A 7,585-nucleotide genomic window follows, 5' to 3' on the forward strand; every position below is an offset into this window, starting at 1 on the left:
TTTGGTTGTCTTGCATGCTTGGCAAACCATTATTTTTAGGCTTCCATGATTTGTGGAAATGTTAACATGACAAAAACTCTTGCCTACCAAGTAAAGGTTCTAAACATTACGCACGTCACTGAATATAAGGTTATCTTGTATGCAAATATTTGCTTAAATATTGTACAGTGCTCACTACGTACATTGATCCTATAATCTGCTACAAATAGAAATTAATTTCTATGTTCAAGTTTCTTTACAAAATTAGACTTTGAGCCCCTGGTTTCTATGAGCGATAGTCAACGAGGTGCAGTTTATTAGAAAACGAGGGCGAGTACTCCTATTTTCTTTGTAGACACTTTAAAGGATTGCAGTCTACAGCCATCAATTTTGTTGTATTCTAAGCCAAAAGTTAATAAGAATAATTTTTCCATTTGAGGTACCTTTCTGCAATCAGCGATTATAAAGATTATAAAGAGCGCCCTTCCCAAGGGTTTACGCATCGCTAGTTGCTCCCCAGGGGGGCAACGAACAATAACGTCAATGCAACTCTTAGAATTCTGCGAACCTTGCAAAATCCATCATTCTCTGAAGAAGACCGCAGAAGGCGACGAAAATTTAGAGTATCCTTTTATATTATTAGATCTGTTTAAACCATTTTTATATTTTAAGTTTTATTTACAGCGATTATAGTTCACCATTAATTTTTCCGTTCTCGTTATTGGTCAAAACTGATCACGTGGTGCAGTTTAACGCGGGAAACAATCTGGCGATATAATGTGCTAGGGTGTACTTTCAAACAGTAGTGTCCTTTGGGAATTTTATTTTCTTAAAGATTACCTATAATATTTCTTTGTTTGGCGGACAACTATTAAACCATTCGCCCTCGAAAGAAACAGTGTATTATTATAATAGACAACAATGGGATAACCAATCATATTCGCGCATTTCTAGTAGAACACGCTAAGTGTCCAATTACTTATTATAAAAGACATTAAACATAGGGTGAGCCGGTCATTCGCTTTAAAGGTAAGGTGACCGTGGTTGCCGCGCCATGTAAACACTTACTTATTTACTCGCCTATTTTTTACTATGTCCAATCTGGTCATACAGAGTGTGCGTGAAACTGCGGGGCAAATTTTTAATTTTTGCCCGGTTAGCAAAGACAAATTGGGTGAAAGATGGCCTGGGGAGAAGTAAACCCTTTATATAAACAAGCCCTAAGTCTTCCATAAGATCCACCAAGCTTCGGTTGATACTTAATCGAAAGTTGACGCATGTCGGGTAACAGTACATGCTGCAAAGGAACAGAAAGGTCAATACCTATTGACGCTATATGGACAATCGTCAGAGCGACAAAATCAGTGTTGTTCACCTCTTGTCCAACGGAAATTTTGTATGGGCATAAAACAGAAATCCACGGGTAATTCTGTAGCGTTTCAGTTGTACAGATGCTCCCCGTTCAGTCCTCACTCCTTCGTCTGGTCGACCGCGCATTTGTTGTCGACAGAGTACGTGGTTTGGGGCATGCCTTTTGGCTGATTTTGACTGGGAAATTTGGGAAATACTCATAACAGTTATTAAAAACAACTACAACCAGCGAGGTTTTGGTGAAAGGCATCTTAGAGTATGTCACAAGGAAGAAGCAAAATAGACATATTTATGGATTTGTTTTATTTTTATTTTCTTGTCTTCTTTATTTCTTCGTAACTTAAACTTCTCAGTCCATTGACAATACGTGCAATCTTATTACCAGACGTTTCCAGTATGAAATTATAAAAATAGGTACACAGCAATGGAAAATTATGTTTTATATTTCGTATTTTCCCTCAGTTTATTTCTTGCCGTAGACTGGGCAACATCCGTTTGGGGGACCAGGTGGGGCGGGCACACCAGGAGCTCCTTGTGGTCCGGGAGGTCCGGGTGCCCCGGCATCACCGGCGGGTCCCCGTGCTCCTATCTGTCCGGGTGGTCCTTGTGGTCCGGTGTTACCTTCAGGTCCGGCATATGCAGCATACTGCCGTTTGGCTGAAATGAAACAATGAATTTTAGCTTGTTTAGTGAAATTATTACTTCTTAATTAATTGGAACTGACAACCGATGCAGGTTTGAAAGCTACCTGTATAGCTGACCTCTTAACCGTGAATTCGAAATTCTGATAAGCCGAAGGGAAAGTCTCAAAAATTTTGAATCATTCCGTGGCGGTTTGGCGATCCTTTGCACAAAGTATTCTGAGTTCTCTATAGAAAGTATATTTCCTTTTATCTTAGCTATATAGGGTATATATAGGAGGAGGGGGGGGGGGGGGGGGGGGGTATATATCCCATTTCCCAGACCGAATTTCGTCCGAAATCCCTGTCCTAGGCTAAATCCCATTTTCCCACTGGATTTTGTTTGTGATTCCCAGTTCCCCTTGGCCTTCTGCTTTTTTTTTTTTTTTTTTTTTGTTGGGAGGCGGCGAAAAAGGCCCCCCCCCCCCATGAAGATTGTTGTCAGCATACGTAAATTCCGATTTGAAACTCCATGAAATGCATTTTTCTGACCCATTACCCTTAAACAAAGACGGGGAGCAACACGTGCTTTCTTTCCCTCTAGTGTCTTGTTGTTCCACCTGGTGGTCAGATTTACATGAGGTCACGATTGGTGTGTTTATAGACATGACCTGCCTTTCCGAATCCCTTTTAACTCTTTTCTCAACAAAAAGACCCACGCTATCAATTTGCAATCAAAACACTGCAATTAAGCAAAGAAGAAGAAAAAGGAATCATTAATCTTAATTCTGCTGTTATTTAAACACTGCCTTTGGTTTGCAAATCAGTATCATGTTCGATCCTCCGTTGTAATGCTTTACAGCAAACTGAAGGTAGTTCACAGCACGTCATAAACTATGTTCGTAAAACACTCTAAGCTGCGAGGAGGGAAGTCATAGACTAAGCAGCGAAAGTATGTAAACTGAATGAATTACTTACTGTTAAATGCACCGGCGGAGTAAAACAATCCAAGTGTAAACAAAAGTAGAAAGCGGAGATCCATGTTGTGTCTCAAATAAATAAAACAAAAGTAAAAACATTGATTAGAGGTTTCAGAAAACTTTCAATGAAGTACATGCGTATGTTCAATTTGCTGTACTGTCGTTATAATCTATCTAACTCTTGCTTCAGTTAAAATTGTAGAAAAACAAATCTCTTCGCTTTTGCAGGTTTGATGTGGTTGTACTTATTGGTATCTACACGGCAGGAAATATACATTGTTGTGATTTACAGATTGATTCTTAAATAACCAAAATTAAAAACAAAAACAAATGTTTACAGCTTTAAAACAATAAACAGCCCTACCTTTCAGTCGTTTTACCAAGAAAAACTGTTTTGCATTTAACAGTTCAGTGAGTTTATCTTGTGATCTCAAACTCTACAGAGCACGTAATACCAAACATATTTCACAGCTTACGTCCCCAGGCCAGACGACCCGACAGCACGCTCATGCGCAGTCGAGAGTCAACAAGTCACTTGTCATTGAGTTAATAATCGCTTTGTTTTCTTTATTATCATGTACATGCACTCAAAGACAAAGTATTAGACGTTGTAATGAATGGATGCATGATAATTTTACTGTGGTCGCCTTGTATTGTAAATAACAATAAATTTTTGTTCACGAGGTACGACATAAAGACAAAGTTGTTTGCCTGTTACAGGTACTGACCCGTCAAACTCCTCTCCCTTCGAGTCGTTCATTCGCTTGACTAGAGAGAACTTACGTTTGCGGGCTGTCATATTGCAGTGTTGTGCTCTGTAAGTCAGTGACACTGACAAGACCTGACAAGGGTAGTTTTACCTGAATGCACTTTTGGTAACCGTTTGATAACTAGTTAAATACAATTTTAAGTTTGGCGCGCAAATTCTGGGGATGGGATGAAATCACTCAACTTGGTCTTCTCCTGCGAAATTCAAAACACTGTCAAAATGGTCATGGGGATAGTTTGAAAGTGGTGGTCCAATTCAAAGAGACTGCCAGATTCAAAATCGTGGCAAGATTAAAAATGGCGGCCACATTAAAAAAGGCGGCCAGACTCATGATGGTATAGGGCAGTGAAAGTCAAAAAGCAGTCAGCTGTCAATAGATAGATGAGATGTGTCCTTCAGATAATACTGTCACGTGTCATCACTGCATTGTGTTTATGCTATCGTTGATTTCGAGTTGAAAAATCGCCTACGTTAAACAGTTGAATGAACCCCACTGTTTAATATATACTTATTGACATTGATTAGTAAAGCTGACAAAACATGCAAATTTCACCAGTCGGAATTTATGAAACATATCGCATAAAATTCCAGTCAATCTCATACGTATCTTTACACAAAGTAAGTGTAAGAGATGCGATGGTCTAATGGTAAGCGCGCTGGACTCCACGACGCTAGATTCCGGATCAAGCGGTCCAGTCTAGAGCCGGGGCAGAGTCATTCCTTTGAGTTCTTTGGCATGCCTATCTCTCCACTCATCAAGGTTATCAAGAAAGAAGTATTGTTAATACAAATGCTTTTATTGACTCTCTTTACATCAATTTGTGCAAGTCAATTCAGCTAAGCAATGCTACAAGTAAGGATTAGATATTCGTTTTAATTTTTGTTTCCTTTTTTCATTTCTGCAGCTGATCATCAGATCAAATTCCGCTTAAGCTATTAACACTTCTCTCTTAGAACGAAAGAACAAAATAATAAAAAAGAAAACTCCTATGCTAGAAGCACAATGAAATATAATGTCGAGAGCAAAGCAAAACGTCAACTCTCGAAAGTCGTGTTATTTTACTAACTTGCGAACTATCAAGTAGAAAATAATTTCCATGCGTAAATATATCACCGTAAAATCTTGTGTTGAATTTGTGAACGAGAACTTCACGGTAGGAATTGTCAGCCTCATTTACTTTCCGCCTGGAGGAGGGACAGCGCAGCATGGGCTTGGGGGACCAGGAGGTGCAGGAGGTCCGGGTGGTCCGGGGGGTCCTGGTGGTCCTGCCATTCCGGGGGATCCTGGGGGACCTTGGCCTCCCATCGCTCCCATCGGTCCTTGTGATCCCGGATGTCCTTGAATTCCGTAGACTGGAGGCGGCGACGGGTTTCATTTGGTCAGAGACTGCTGGGAATGGTGGATCGGGTGGGGCTGGGGGTGGACTACCACAACAGGTTGCTATACAGTTTGGGGCACAGGCTGGACTACAGCCGGCTCCACAGGGGAAGGCAGAGCGCTTTGCTGCGAAAGGAACGTAGAGTTTATTAGGATTTCATTTTAGTATAATGTTTGCTGATACCTGGCTTTTCTTCACCACTGCCATTTAGTAACTTTGAATAACTATGTTTTTTGATAAAAAACATAGGCAACCCACCAACGCCATATGTCGTATAGTGCACGAAGGGGCTACGTTTTATTCAAAAATGAAAGGACAACTTCAGAAAGGGTATAACCTTATTTATGCTTATAATGTAGGGTTTAAATCAGTCCGTCCGTCCGTCCGTCCGTCCGTCCGTCCGTCCGTCAGTCAGTCAGTCAGTCAGTCAGGCAGGCAGGCTCAGGCAGGCAGGCTCAGGCAGACAGGTGGTCGACAGTCGGTCGAGTCGAGTTATCAGTAAACAAAGTTAAATACAACGTTAAATAATGACGGTTTATTGCATACAGCAGGGTAAAAGGGAAGCCCATGTAATGTAGCTTTTTACAAGCATCAATATCGTATTCTAGATATCGATAAAAATGGCGTATAAATGGTGTATTGAATGTGCCATAAATATGACCATGTACGTATGTGATAGCTAGATTTCCGTTAAAAACAAAATTGAAGGCGTATATATTTGACACTTACTGTGCATAGCCGAGGCAGTGTAGGCCAGGCCTAACGTGAATAACACAGCCAATCTAAAATCCATGATGTTTTCTGTTGAAATAGAAGACAAAAAGGCTTTAGATACAACTATTCTTGAAATCGCACTACATAGCTTGATGTTCATGTCTAACGGTTAGGAATGACAATTTCACGTTCGTAAATCTTGAGTGCGATTTGGTTTGATAAAAGTCATCGAAAACTACAAGAACTGCTATTCGCGATATCAACAGAACCAGGATTTTGCGCTAACTTGCGTCTTTCCTTTTCTTTCTGTTAGCGTTTTACAAACGCTCAATTCTTTTGAAATCAGAACAATCGCGAAAGTTCTTTCCTTAATCAATACATAGTTTCTCTTCCTTCCCACAGAAGTTTTACAAAGTTTTAGAACTACAAGTTAATTCTTACCCGGTATGCTAATCCAAAGACGAAAAGCAACAAGTGACCCTCAAAGAAAAACCCTTAATTTTTATTTTATAAGTTTGATCGGCGGCAAGCTATTGAATTTTTTGATTGTTACGTGTTTTGCTTACGTTCTTGTGCAGCAGGTTTATAAAATTGAAGTGATAAACAAAATTTTGACAAAGGGCAGGTATTATTTTTGATAAAATATTCCGTTGAGCGGACAAAAGTAGATTCCGTTTCACTTCACTAGGAGATGGAAAAGAATAAGTCAACGAAATTTAAGGCAAACAGTGCTTTTGTTTGCCAAGTGAGCAGTATCTACATGAAAAAATCAACGTAAACATAGATGGAATAGACTTGTTGGAATTTCAAGCATGTGCGAAAGATTTACGAAAGTGGTAACATGGTGCTAGCAGCTACAAAACGCCTCTTTGTCTCTGTTTATGACACCTATGATGCATGTAGACATTTTCTGTGGCACATGCACAGTTCCCTAAGTTGATACAGAGAACTGAATACTTGTGGCCCTTTTGGGACTTAATCATGATAGTGGGGGTGACGGTGGCGAGTTTTGTTGGGGCTGGCAGTATTGATATAGTTAAGTATAATCATTTGCCATTTATAATCTTGAGTAATTTGCTTTTTGTAAGAGACGCTTTAAAGTTTGGAAAAGTTTGATTGGAAGCTTAATGGTTTACCACAATTTACCACTTAATCTTGTAGGTAAATATAAAAACGATATCCCCCTGTTCTTGTCGCTTGTCTTTGGCTAGTCTAGCTGCTTGGCAATGAAATGAAAATTATTGTACTTTTGATAAATCTGATGATGGTCGCTTTTGGGAATGTTAAGCCTGGTTTTAACTAGCGACGCAAGCACAAGCGCGATCACGCAAAAAGGACAAATTCTTGATCCTTGGCTTAAGCTTACAAGCACAAGGATCAAAATGCAATGCGCTTGTGCCTTTACTTGAGTCGAAGCCGTTTTCACGGAGAAATAAGAGCTGTTATCCTTGCGCTTGTGCTTGCGTCGTTAGTGAAAACCAGATATTAAGGTTACAATAAAAAGTAGAGGTTGTCACGATATTCTCTACGTAGTCTCGAGAACGGTTATGGTTACAAGTAGGGATACATATTCCTCGGTAAACACTATAATTTACTGACTCCCTCCTTCGAAATAAAGCTTTTGTTTAAAGCTTAGGCTATACCACATGCTCAAGGTAAACAAAATAATAGAGAAATCACATATCACCACTTTCTTATGGCTCCCATTTTATTTTGTTGTGCCCACTGGACTCGGAGACTTGTGACGAGGCAGGGGCTTGTTGGTGTGTTGGC

The 7,585-nt window shown here is 39.9% G+C and overlaps 2 long non-coding RNA genes across 2 annotated transcripts; both read right to left on the reverse strand.

Moving 5' to 3' along the window:
• Positions 1–1,634: 1,634 nt before the first annotated feature.
• LOC144660540 (uncharacterized) lies at positions 1,635–3,433 on the reverse strand. Its single transcript, XR_013572100.1, has 3 exons — positions 3,315–3,433; positions 2,949–3,019; positions 1,635–2,007 (listed from the first exon to the last, which is right to left on the reverse strand). It is a non-coding gene; the product is annotated as an uncharacterized LOC144660540 (long non-coding RNA).
• A 1,425-nt stretch (positions 3,434–4,858) lies between these two features.
• Positions 4,859–6,357, reverse strand: LOC144660548 (uncharacterized). The gene is made up of 3 exons (XR_013572103.1): positions 6,254–6,357; positions 5,828–5,899; positions 4,859–5,223 (listed from the first exon to the last, which is right to left on the reverse strand). It is a non-coding gene; the product is annotated as an uncharacterized LOC144660548 (long non-coding RNA).
• Positions 6,358–7,585: the final 1,228 nt, after the last annotated feature.

The sequence above is a fragment of the Oculina patagonica genome, chromosome 7 (assembly GCF_052425735.1).
Source record: "Oculina patagonica isolate OP01 chromosome 7, crgOcupat, whole genome shotgun sequence".
Classification (NCBI taxonomy): Eukaryota; Metazoa; Cnidaria; class Anthozoa; order Scleractinia; family Oculinidae; genus Oculina; species Oculina patagonica.